This window comes from Haemaphysalis longicornis, unplaced genomic scaffold (genome assembly GCF_048455015.1).
Source record: "Haemaphysalis longicornis isolate Haplotype H1 unplaced genomic scaffold, Haemaphysalis longicornis Haplotype H1 scaffold_234, whole genome shotgun sequence".
In the NCBI taxonomy this organism is placed as follows: Eukaryota; Metazoa; Arthropoda; class Arachnida; order Ixodida; family Ixodidae; genus Haemaphysalis; species Haemaphysalis longicornis.
In genome coordinates, this window is record NW_027526307.1 from 327,003 (window position 1) to 340,361 (window position 13,359).

The 13,359-nt window shown below is 46.7% G+C and overlaps 1 long non-coding RNA gene across 1 annotated transcript; it reads left to right on the plus strand.

The window, feature by feature from the left end:
• Positions 1-3,259: 3,259 nt before the first annotated feature.
• On the plus strand, positions 3,260-12,592 carry LOC144172562 (uncharacterized). Its single transcript, XR_013323044.1, has 3 exons — positions 3,260-3,413; positions 10,139-10,235; positions 12,445-12,592. It is a non-coding gene; the product is annotated as an uncharacterized LOC144172562 (long non-coding RNA).
• The last annotated feature ends 767 nt before the right edge of the window (positions 12,593-13,359 follow it).

Genomic DNA, 13,359 nt, shown 5'->3' on the forward strand with positions numbered 1-13,359 from the left:
TAATCCAATCCAAATCCAAGCCAAGCCAATCGAATCGAATCCAATCCAATGCCCCTCGCGAGAGAGTGTTCGCTATCGGAGAGAAGAGGGGGTGAGCGGCAGAGCGCGCAGCTTGCACGGCGAGGAGAATGGGGGAGGGGTGTGGACGGACAACAACAACGCCGTATGGAGGGACAAGGCGAGTGAATGAAATGCAGTCGCATCTTAAAAAAAAGAAAAAGAAAATCAGGCTGTGGTGGCCACGAAACAAAAAAATTCCCTCGCACTTCCCCGAGGGGGAGAGTGTGTAAGTGCGAATGCACGGTTGTTGATTGCGCGATTACGGTGGATATCGTGATCTTGGAGTGGAGAGGAGGCGCCCAACACCCGCAGTCACTGAGCGGAGAGAGGAGGAGGAGAGTAGCGCCCGCCGTTACGGCGAGGGCTACACAAGCGCCCTCACGCGTCGGAATGCGGAGCGCCCGCTACGCGAGCGAGAGCTCTCCCGCCCGAAGTGGAGAGGAGGCGCCCAACACCCGCAGTCACTGAGCGGAGAGAGGAGGAGAAGAGTAGCGCGCGCCCATCTCCCCCCGTTGCTAGGGAAGACGAGGAGGAAGACGAGGAGCGCGCGCACCCGCAGCTGTTGCTATGCGGACGACGGCGGCGGACGATTCAGGCTCGCTTAAGAAGTGCAGTCGCACTTAAAAGTCTTTATTTTAACATGAATAAACATGCTGACTGGGCCAGAAGCCTTCCTTGTAGGTATTTCGAAAAGTGATAATGCAGCCACAAGGGGAATGGGTAAGTGTGTCGTTCAATTTTGGGTGTTTGAAACCTGTGTGTGCCTTATCGGCTTCGCTAAAACGTTCCTCAAAGCAGTCGAGTCTTCTGCTTATGTGCTTTGAAGTCAAAATCATTATATCTTCCCCTGGCCATAGTTGCCGATGACTTCTTCACTGCCACACTGTGTTTTTGCTCCTTTCTTCAGTTTCGTTTCCTCCTCTTTTGGAGCGTATTAGTTTCTGAGGGACACTAGCAACACTTCGCACTGTAGCTTTCCTGCAATCACAGTTATCCGTGGCTAGGCATGCCTCTGTTCTACTCAGGTATCGTGATGTGCACCTGTCATGTGGCACGCATTAGCTAACTGTTGTTCTGCCATTGCAAGGTGCCAAGGTGGCAGTGCTCTTAGCACCGTGGTAGCGCACTCTTCTCCTGCTCTAAACACCCCGTTTTAATTCCCGAGCCAGCTAACGTGTGTTTTTAACAGCGTAGCTGTTAAAGCTTGAGTTCTGTCTGCCTGGCGTCGCTAAAAACTCGGCGCCACAAAGTGGAGAGGGGGAAAGGCTAGGCCAAGAAGTGGGACTGGGGAAGTGGCGAGGAGGCAAGGGGCCCACGAACAGGTGTGGGGATTGTGCGCCTCAAGAAAACAATGAACGAAGCTCACACTAACACGTGACACTTGAAGGGAGCGAAACTGTACGCTACCTCCACGACCATCACGACGGTTTAAGTTCACGACTGCTGCCTATTTGCTTCTTCTTCACTGCCAAACAGCCTTGACTCCATCATTGTAGCTGTAAGTGCAAGCTTCCTTCATTTTTATGAAAGTGATAACCATTGGACATCACCTTGGAGGGGCGTACGCTTGGCGTGTCTTTCTTGTTCCGACCAAGTGTTGCCACAATGGCGGCAAATGCTGCAGTTTTTCTCTCTCTCTCTTTTTTTTTTTTTTTTGCCAATCTTGGTCAATATCCCAGGAGGTTGTTTGGCTTGCAAACGTGCACGGATGATGCTGGGTCGTCGCTGCGAGGCATGGACACATAAGCTCTCGGCATTTTCTTTCTTTCTTTCTTTTTTTGTAACAGCCGGTTGGTTGCTGTAGTCTTGGCCAATCTTTTTAAGTGGGCGTGCTTGGCTAAAAAAACTTGCACAGGGGATGCTAAGGGGTTGTCATGAGGCACGCACACACGAGCGCTGGGCTTTTTCTTAGCTTTGCTAACTGCCAGGCAGTCGCCACAAGGCCTGCGCTCATGTGCGTGCCTTTGGCAATTTCTTGGTATTTTTAGCTGCAGACACGAAAAATTGTGGTTTGCTAAAGAGCTTCGCTCTTGAAAGAAACACTTCCCGTGGTCAGAAACAAGCCTGGGTTCCTTGTGTTATGAAACCAATTGTGCTATCATCACATTCAACATTCAGGGCGCTGAACTTTTTTGGGGGGTTCATAGAGCAGGCATTGGTTTTGGACTTTGGCTCAGTTGAAGTGGACAGTTGTTTGCGTGGGGAGGCGCACGTCAGGGGTTGGCTGCTCCTAGTGATGACATAAGCTCTGACGTGCAGGTATTCTCCTAGTTGAGAGAGACGGCTGCACTTGGTGGAAGTAGTGTCCAATCTACCAATGAGATGAGCGGACCAACGAAAGCCAAGTTGAAGCTAACGAAGACCACCAGCTCCTCCGCTGTTTCCTCAGTCTTTACATCTCAATTGCAAAGGTGGCCAAATTTTTAAGGATGAAGCCCCTTAGGGGCTCGGGCTGTCGGCGTGTCCTGTCGTCATTGTTGTATCTCGTATCATGTAGTCATGGTACTAAAACACCAGGACACTCGTTTTCCAGCGCCTCACACTATACTCGGTGACAACTTAAGAACGGCACCAAAAGTTGCCGCTGTGCCTTATCACTGCAGCCGGATGTTTCTCCGCGCGGCGCAAGTAGGGCGTTACTGGGAATATTTTGAACATGGCGTGAGCCGTTCCCGTGATTTTTTTTTACTCAATATGCTTATAAACGACTCCAGTGACGACAAACAAACTGCGTGAGACAAGGCAGACGATGTCACGCATTCATAGCAAACCCCTTTCAAAACGCGCGCGCACTGACGTCACGGGTCCGGCGCTTTGGCGGAGTGATACACTACATGAGGTGGTGCCGTTCTTGAGTTTTAACCGAGTATAGAACGTTTCATCTCCATGATCGAAAACACCTACTAAAACAAACACACCGGGACACTCGTTTTCGAACGCCTCGCACTGGAGCACTTTGTGCTTCAAAGACACGAGGCTTTTACAGCAAAGCTGTGTACCTGTACCCCCCAACGGTTCCATCTCCGTTGGCAAAAACGCCAAGGTACCAAGAATACACTTACACACTGCATGTTTCACCCTTTCCCAGGTTTCACGTTGCCATCTTCTGTACCAGACACCACCAGCTTCTTGTGCAATGGGCCAATACAGGCTTTCACTTCAAAACATTTTCTGTTCACAATACCCTTTGTGTGCCCGCCTAACAGACTGCTCTTCTGGGTTCATTTACTACAGGCCAGAAGTTCCCTGCGTCCTCCCAGGAAGTCTCCCTGACTGGCACGGTGCACTTCAACGAGCAGGCAGCAGTGTGCAACGTGTCCAAACTCTGCGTGGGACTCACGTCCTACGTGCAGGTGAGAATGCACCGCTGAGCTTTCGAGATTTTGAACACAACCATTCGTGGGGTCAGTGTCGTTCTTAGGTTCACTGATTGCGGCCCTGATCCAGCACTGTCTCAGAAGCGTACGTTGGCTGCTCTCAAAGCACGGCTTTCAAAGTAGTGCTTGTGCTTTGATTTTGCTAATACTGAAATGTTGAGGTCTTCTTCACTGCAGGCCGCCGTGTGAAGGCCATCGCACTCACTTGTGAAGTGTACGACCACTATAGCATCACAGTGTCCAAGCGAGACTAACTTGTGCCTGTGGGGTGTGTTTTTATATGCGTGTTCAGCTGGAGTACATGGCTAAAAAATGTGTGGTTACTCCTTAAAGGGTGCATGGGGTCACGGGAGGTTCTTTTCAGAGGGTTGAGGATCGCATGGCAGAGAGGAACGAGGTGTGATGGCATCGGAGGGAGGCAACAAGCATGACATATACCGTAGTACGGGAACAAATACATGGCAAAAAAAACATACGTTCGGTCTTTTAACTGCACTCTTTCCTGGTAGTATTACTTCAAAAGGTGGTAAGTGCAAAATATGGAGGCCCAAACAGGTGTTGCTGCTGTGCAAACCGAGATCAAGAATGGCTCTTTTCCTAATGAAGCTGGAAAAAGGGCAGCCATTTTGGCCAGGTGGAAGGGACGTTACTGTCAGGAAATGAGTGGGCACGGCCGGCAGAATCTGTCGCGGCTGCCTGCAAGAAGACTGCACACATTTGAGGTGTTCCGGGTGCTCTATTTCTTCAAATACTAAGAACACGTGTAAAAAGAGCTAGGGAAGTCAGTGCAACCATATTACTTCACTGTTAGCAACTGAGACATGCCTATACTCATCCGGTAGAAGATATACGTACCATATTTTTGTGATTCTAACCACTCCTCGAATTCTAAGCACCCTCCCCTTTGTTCGGTAAAAAAATTCAAACCTCCTTGAACATAGCCCTTAGGCTTTCTGTACCATATTTACACGATTTTAAGTCGATTCAAATGTAGGTCGACCCCTCAAAATTGCATCTCTCTCAAAAAAAAAAAAATGCGAGCACTGCCTAGAAAATTGTATCACAAAGAGAAGCTCTTCCGTCAAATACCAGTACCCACCCTTTGACGGCTTTTCCATCAATGATTGATGCTCCCACAAGAGCCGTGCGCTCGTGGTGCGTGCAGTGGATGTTGGAAAAGAAAAGGTTTTGTAAAAGCACGCGGAATCACCATGCACTGTGGGTTGAGTGGGAAGAACACATTCGCTGCAAGACGACAACCATCGAAGCAACCGGCATCGACCATTGCCGCACGTTACCAAACCAAACAACATGGCGGCTGACGGAAGCAGCCGCGCGCGATTTACTTTCATTAGTGAGTGCATTAGTCGCATTCAAGAAGCATTTTGTTCGTCTCTAGTTAATAAAATGAGTACTATTAGTAAATCCCTTGATTCAATGCACGGCGCTAACGTAGCAAAAATCATATCACATTGTTCAGTACATTTATTTCCAAGCGCAATGGTGGGAGGTTAGTTGCTCTAAGTACGGTGAACAAAGGGCACAGATCGGGAACGCTAACGTTCAAAGTCTGCATCACCTTTATTGATGCCAGAATGTATGCAATGGTAAATTAATGCACTATACTTCGATCATAACCATAGAAACAAGGGCACAAAGCTGTCCCCGCCTTGTAGCACCCCTGATTTCTTGTTTCTCTTGCTGTTACTAGTGGTGCACAGTTTTATTTCGATTGTAAGTTGACCCCCCAACATTGGATCGTCAAATTTGAAAAAAAAAGAGGGTCAACCTACAGTCATGTAAATACGGTATTTGGTACGGAAGCAAGAAATTACTATTTTCACAGGCCTCATGGTAAAAATACTTACTGCCTTGTTTTGAATTTTGCACAAAAGATGTCATTAATTATGGAGAGAAAGTGGGTAATTGAAATTCTCCCTTTCAATTCCAAATTCCTTTCAAACTGCACCATTGTTACCTGTAAAATATGAACGCAGTGCATAGTATGTATGTACAGTCGAATCCCGCTACAACTGAATTGATGGGACGTGTGAAAGTTTTCGTTGAAGTGGAAATTCGTTGAGGCCAAGTCTGCCCCAACACAGCACGGAAGGGCAACAAAAATAGCCGTGTAGATTATTCACATCATTGACCGCTTACAGTGAAATCTCAGTATAACGAACTTCAGGGGGCCGCAACAAATTGCTCGTTATTTTGAAAGCTCGTTGTAGTGAAAAATCGCAAAATTTAAGACAACAGATTATATTCCAGTGCCTAAAACATCCTACCTTTGCGGGTAGGACATAGTGCGGTTTATGAAACCTGCCAGTGAAGAGAGGCGGAAGCTTTCCCGTGCCAGTCGCACTGCAGCAGTAGAGCACCGTGACTCTAACTTTCGACTTCTTGCCACTTTGTACTCTTCCCCCTTGAAGTGCATTGTTTCATCAAGCAAGAGTTGGTAGGAGCAGGCCATTTCATCAGCTTAGAAAACATCGACCACCTGGTATGACTCCACCATTCCCTGAAAATTTTTTCACTCCATGTGGCTGCTGCTGCTTCGTCCACCACTTTTTTTGTTTGCCCAACACAGTCTATGAGGTGATGGCATTTTGCTGGTGAAAATGGTGAAGCCAACTAGAAGATGCTTCCCAGCTGAGGACATCGAGAATCGTTGCTGGATATCGTCAGTGCGCAGTAGCTTCTGTGAGCAGTCAAGCTGAGACTCCTGCTGACATTTCATTATTTCGTCTTTTGTCCTTGACAATGGTGGCAATTGTCGACCGCCCCACTCCATGCTCCTTCGCCACGACAGCTTACTTTTTCCCTGCTTCTACTCCCCCGAAGAATGTCCACTTTCTCACTGAGCAAAAAAACTGTTTCCGCTTCTTTGCTGTAGGAAGTGATGACATGGCAGCACAAACGGTGGCAAGCACGCGAAAAACAAAATGGAAACATCTGACGAGGCTTGGGTGCTACGGTTGACGGCAGATGCACCACAGAAAAGGAGCAAAGAAAAATTATGCCCACCTCCCCTCGCGGGAACCCTGGTGTGATGCGACGCTGAAGGGGGTTCCATTGTGCGTTTCCGTTGGGTCGATTACTCAAATTGCGTGAGCAATTGTCGGGTAATGCGAGAGAGAGAGAGAGAGAGAGAGAGAGAGATCCCACAAAACTTAAAATCATGCTCCTTGATTTTATTTAGCTTTGCATTATCTGTTAGTTGTTGCAAGCGTTAAATTCTGCACAGACTGAAGCTGCCCAGCAGGTCGTTGCTGGAGGCCGACAGGAAAGACCATTCGACAGACTCCCAAATAGACTGCCACGGTTTTAATAAAAATTTATCAAGTCAAGGCGAAATGGGCATTAACATTAACAGCAGTTTTGAGAATTCTTCCAGTTACCCATTGCTGTAAAGCACGAGGTGAAAGTATCATTTAAAGAACTTAAAAAAAAAAGGGTGAAGAACAAGTTGACCCTGTTGCAAATGTGACAGATATCTTGTGTCTGAATAAGCAAGAACCGCCACCTGCTTGATCGAGCCATGTAACCGGCAGTGATGCTTCCCAGAATCGAGATGACTTCTGCCAGCCCTCCGTTGAGAAACCCGACCACAAAGTATGAGTAGCCTCGGTCCAGGAGGAATGAGGGGTATGTCGTCAGGATGCCGTACTCCCCTGAAAAGGCAAAAAAAAGTTAGTAGTCACCCAGAAAAGGCACGCTTGCACCGATAACCTCGATCTGTTTGAAGTTCAAGTCCATCTGTAGGATTACACGTCAATGAACAGGACCTGTCACTTGGCTCTTAGCAAAAGCTGCACACTAAGTATCAGCAGGTTCTGACGGTCTTGATCAGCGTAGTATCGTGTGTCCGAGAACTTTAACGTTGTGGTTCTAGAAATGTGCCGCCATCTCTGGTCGACATGACTCTTTCACGTTTCTTCCATGCAAACCAGCAAATGGATCCATGACACACAGGAACGTTCGTTAGCCACTAAGTGACTACTGACCTGATCGCTAATTAAAATGCGCGCGCGCGCGCGCGCGAGAGAGAGAGAGAGAGAGAGAGAGAGAGAGAGAGAGAGAGAGAGAGAGAGAGAGAGAGAGCAGCGTAGCGCGGACGACCGCCGACTGAGAGACTGGCCGGAGCGCGGCACTCCGCTTGTATGCGCAGCGCGCGAGGCTGCGGAGAGAGAGGGCGCTGCACATGCGCACAGCGCACTTGCGCCACCCACCGGCGGAGTGAGAGACGCAGCTGTGCGGACGCGGACAACGACGACGCAGGAAGGACAGGGCCGCCGGCAAGAGATGCTCCTCTCAGCGTCGCATCTAAAACCTGATGTGCTACAGGCATCGGTGTTTTGGCGTGGTGCCGAAAACGAGAGGCGGAAAAAAAAGTTCCATTCTGCGTTTCGTTTTTCTCCTCCAAACTGTATCAAGTTTTCTGAGCCCATACCGCCATAGCCTCGTGGCACATCGCCTTGAAAAAGAGAAAGGAAACGGGAGAAAAGGAGCACCGTAACCTGATCCAGCAGGCCACCTGAGCAGGGACGGCAGAGAGGAAGACTTGCGGCGGGGCGCGGCAAGTGCAGCCGCTGCAACTGAGGAGGCGGGCCACCCTTCATTTTTTTTTCGCCTCCTCACCCTCTTTCTTTTTTTCCCTCTCACATCGGCACGCATTGTCCATGGAGCAAGTTGCAAGGCGTCTGTTTACAGTGCTGTGCTTTGCCATGTCGTCTGTTAGCCTAGGGCTCCAATTGCTGCAATTGTTTCCCTGAAACCTAAGAACCCCCGGACTCCGAAAATGAGTTCGTGGTACCGAAGCGTTGTTAACATGGCACGGAACTAAATAAAACGATTGTTATTTTGGAAAGCTTGCTATTCTGAAGTATGTACTAGTAGTAAAATAATTTTACATTAAAATTACAAGCAGTCAGCATGAGATTTCTTAAATGTTCACTGTACAGGGGTGGAACAGCTGCGACATTTGCGCCATTGAGCGCCAAACTTGTTTACTTGCGCCATCCTGCGCCAAACCGCCCCTGTTGCGCCAAATTCGTTTCCTACGCCGCAGCGCCTAAATTGAGCTGCGAGATACGACCGCCATTATGCCCAGCGCACGAAAGCTTGGCTGAAACATCGTGTTTTTGGCTTCATCAAGGCAATAAGCGGCTATGAAGGTTGGCTTTGGCTTAGCCATAAGGCCGCAGGCACTGCGAGCCAGCTGTTTGAATTTCCGTGTGTTGCATTTGCACAGTTGTGTTTGCCAGTGGTGGCCGCTGCAGCACAATCAAAGGAAAATGCCCAAAAGTAAAATGTTTTTGTGCCTCATCACAGATAGGCAGAATGATATTCGCATGAAAGGTTGTAGTTTTTTGTGGTGAACATCAATTTTGTCACACCTTTTAGACGATCCTAACTTTGCTGACTGCAGCTTTCTGTTGCTGCATGTATCGAACAAGCAGGACCTTTGGCACTTTGCCCGCACTTGATAATTTGGTGCGCATCTGTTTTTGAGGTAATAACTCTTTCTCGCCTCTGAACTTGAAACGCAAATGAATTTGAAACTTGTAATGAACTCCCTGTTAAACGGAGGGATGGTGGTCGCCTTTTGCCTTCCCTCTGTTTTTCTGGATTCAGAAAAACGGAAGGAAAAAGAGCAAATAAACTTGAATTCAATTCCATTCAACTTTGGGGTTAGCTGTGCTTAGTGAAGGACGGCCGAACATTAATCGTTCCTTCTGACACTCTCTAATTACGTAGTCTGTGGTATAAGTTTGTTGACTCTTGCAACTGTGTGACGAATGGCAAAAAAGGTATGTTGAGCTACGCACGTGCTGAAACTGCTGTTTGACAGAAAAAAATTGCAAGCAAATGCCTTGTTTTATGGAATGCCACCGTGGGTTCACATAAACACTGCCGTTTATCAGGCATGAAGCAAGGCCTGTTATCTGATCTCTTTCGGCTCTGAGCGTAAGGTTTGACCTTCGAACGGTAATAACGCGGCATGCTCACTGCGGCAAACATTGATAACTCTGCATTTTGTGGACCTCTAGATATAGTAAAAGAACTGCGTTCCTGGTTCAGAGTAGGTTATAGTGCATGGTAGAATGCCTGATATAGTAGACAGACAAAAAATGTACCTGTCAGGGGACTTGCATAGCGGCATGTTGGGAGATTAGGGAGGCACCATAATGCTGTGAAATGGTGTTGCATCTGCTCGTAATGGCATTTCTGGCTGCTCCAAGCCTGCTCCAAAAAGGCTTTTCTGGCTGCTCCAAGCTTGCTACAAAAGCCAATGTTGCCTGCTGCCAGGACTGCTCCCAAACCCATGCACCCTGTTCCACCCCTGATTATACTGAAAAGTTTATTAATGTGGTGTTCGTTCGACCAAGATTTTACTTTAATGCAATATTTATAAAAAGGAATTGATTGCAATTAGGCTGTGTTTATTCTACAACAAATGTACCGACGGTTCTGCTTTTTTTTACCTGCACGCAAAAATCATGTTACCGGGGGAGAGGGGGAGAGAAAAATGCAGTCGCAAAACATATTGCTGTACGACACAGTGCATCTACCAAGCTGATTACTTGTAGATAGCTGCTAAGCCCTCGAACTTAATGTTACCAGAACACCGCTTGGGTGGGGAAGCTTCACTCGGTCCAGGGTTGCCTCCTCACAAGTGCTGCATTCTCGACTTTCAGGTTGACTTCCGGATGACCCAGCAGACGCTCAGCGGTTGCAGCCTCGACCCCAAGTCCGTCCAGGTCACGCCACAGACCAAGTTCAAGCTGGTCATCGGTGAGCGAAAAACAAACAACCACCTTGTTGGGAAACAGGCAGGCATGAGCTACAAAGGCACTCAGGGGGCACAAGCATGGATGAAAGAATAATTGAGAGAGGCCCTGTTATTCCGTTTTGTGAAGCCGCTCCCGGTATGTCGAGACATACCCTTTCTGATTCTCCTCTGCTGCACCCGCCATCTCTGCCACTAGTACTTTTCAAAGAGAAGCAGATAACGCAGGCCGGAGCACACAAACGCCGAAGCAACCTGCTGACGTTGCGAAACCTGTTGCAAATCAGCCGCACCTGCCTTCTCTGCTGCTAATTTCGTCCACACCCAAAACTCAGTCAGCGCACTGTAAAAAGGTTCCTGGTGGCATTTAGCCATATTGAGCTGCTGTGGCTGTAAGAAACTGTACCACCCCTTCTTAAAACAAGTTGAGAGAAGCACGAAAGCGTTCCCACATCAAAACTGTGTCAACACTGCGACAAAACATGTGCTGAAAGTGCATCCAACCTTCGCCAGCAGCCAATCGACCATCAAACCTTCAAAGGTCCAAATCGCTAACAAAGAACGAATCCTTGTGATGATTTTTCACTCAGTAAGTGAACGCATCTACAAACTGTCTAAATGTGTATTGATGCGGGGTTTACGAGATAAAGGTATACTTTTCTGCTCCTTCTTCTTCGTAATTGATGTGTGTATTGTCTCATCTAGAGCTGTTCCTTTTCAGGATTTCGCAGTAACCGTTTTGACATAACGGAAGCCCGGTTTCACGCACGTGCCGCATGTCCAGAGATGTTATCAGAAGTTTTCGGTCAACCAAGTGGTCAATGGGGAAATGCATTAGTTTTCTGACAGTACGCCATCGATCCCACCAAGAAAGCTTTTGCTTTAAAAACCAAGGAACACTGCCCACAGACATCTTAAATACGACTTTACCTCCTCCACGCTTTCCCCAATGCATTGCGGGTGCTAGGGGCCTCTCCTGAGTATTTTCTCCACGGAAACAACGCATTCAATGACAAAGGCCATACGAAATTGAGACGAGAACTTATATTGTGGCATATAATCTTTTTGTTTCAATCCTACTTGCTAAGGTTTGTGGTGAAAATGGGTTGTGCCAGGGCACGAGATGAAAGTAAAGTTTATGGGAAAATTCTTTCTAGTTAAAGTATTTGCATTACGTACAATTCTTCGGAGCACCTAAGTCTGCTCACGTGCCGTGAATGCGATAGCTGTTGGCTTAGGTGTTCCCTTAGTGATAATTTACTTCTACATTGTGTGAGCGTCATGCTGGCTATATGAATATACCATTATACAGGTTTGTAATTTCTCAGTATGGAGTTCCAAACAACCTCTGCAGTTCAGTAACCAACGAAGACAGAGAAATGAAAGCGAAAAAAGAGTCGCAAATGTGATAAGCAGCAAAGTGTGTGATAAGTATCGCCGGGGAAGCCATAATGCTTTGCATTAAGGGGGGACATGGCTCTTAAACAATTTCCGTTTAAACTCAGTGAAACTTGTTAGTCTTGCTGCTTTTTTCCCCACTGATTTCAAATATGGCATTATTTTTTTAGTCAGACAATCAGTTCCCCAGATAATTAGAGATAATCAGCCATTTTTGGAGGGAAAATAGGCAAAATAATGTTAGCCATCAAACTGTAATCTTTATATTTTCAAATACTATGAACCCTGGTGAGTGAAATAAGAGAATCGTTCTTTTGATGCACCGCTTAGAACTAGTTTTACAGCTCATTAAATTTGGCGTTTTGGCGAGGGGCTAAGATGTATGAAAATAGGGAAGGGTAGGAAGTGTGCTTTGTCCAAGCACATTTTTTGTACTTGCTAGATTACGTGATGCTATAATTGAATTTTCTTGCCTTATTCTCAGAAATTTGTAATCTGTCAAGGTGCTTTTACTGCTTGTTGCGTTAATGCTGTATAGTAGTACTGAAGGTATCTATGCATAGAGGGGCCCCCGACAACTTCGAACTTAGAGACCTCCTCTGTACTGTGACTTTTTTTATTGGTGTCTCTGTATTCATTCATAAAATAAATAAAGCTGTCTTGACTTGAACACGCTTAGTACATGGGTTGTAGTATGCGAGCAGGGCATTAGTGAAATGTTTGGCTGCTCTAGTTGCCCTGCATATCCATTGTCAAAGCTTAATAATGTTTGAAGATGCGATGTAGTGCAGAAGCTGTATTTCTTTTTTGTTGCAGATCATGAGGTAGAGTCTCTCGAGTACAAGATATGGAATAAGTTTGGTGAAGTTCCTTTTGCTACAAGCAACGACAGCAGCTGACTGCACTAGTCAACTGGCCAGTCTCTTCTTTGGGCTCTGTAAAATAAAGTTTTTGTGATTATAAGTATTTGGTCGTGTTGTTACTTTTCTATGATTCTGTTTGCGGAATGCCAAATTCCGGCAATGAATGGGACGGGTACAGTTGGGGTTTGGAGGCATAACTTGTTTTAGGGTTGGTACCTTCAAAAAGGCCTGCATTACGTATAAATGGTGTGTAATGTGGTAAATTTTATTAACTTGCATGTGCTGGAAATGATTTTAGGAGTAGAATAATATTTGTTTTGCACAGTTTGCGAACAAGATATTTCAAGGTAAAATGTGGAATTTCTCAATGTAAATTAAGTGAAATTAGTAACCACTAGCTTTGAATTGGCCATTTTAGAACATGAGTACCTTCGTTTCATTCTGTGTAGGGCTTCTAAACATAACCATGGAGAAAGAGATAATTGAAGCAGGGAATATTTGAACACGTGTGCATGTACTAGTGCTGAATAACCGAAAATATGGTACAATAACAACATAAAGCACGCCAGGGCAGGGTGGCAAATCACTGGAATAACAAATTACAAAAGCATTTAGGGTGATCAACACATTAAAAATGCCCAGCAATTTGGCCCTGCTGACCACAAAATAGTGTGCAAAAGCAGCATAGATTCCTCCGTGTGAAGCGCTCAACACCCCTCTATGCTCACGTGCTACTGCGGGTATACGTAGCACTTTGTCGGCTTCAGAGTACGGGCACATATTCCTTGTGGTTCACCCTCACAGCACTTGTGCTTAACATAATTGATTCATTGATTGCTTTGTCAAACCCGCCTCAGTGGCTAAGGCG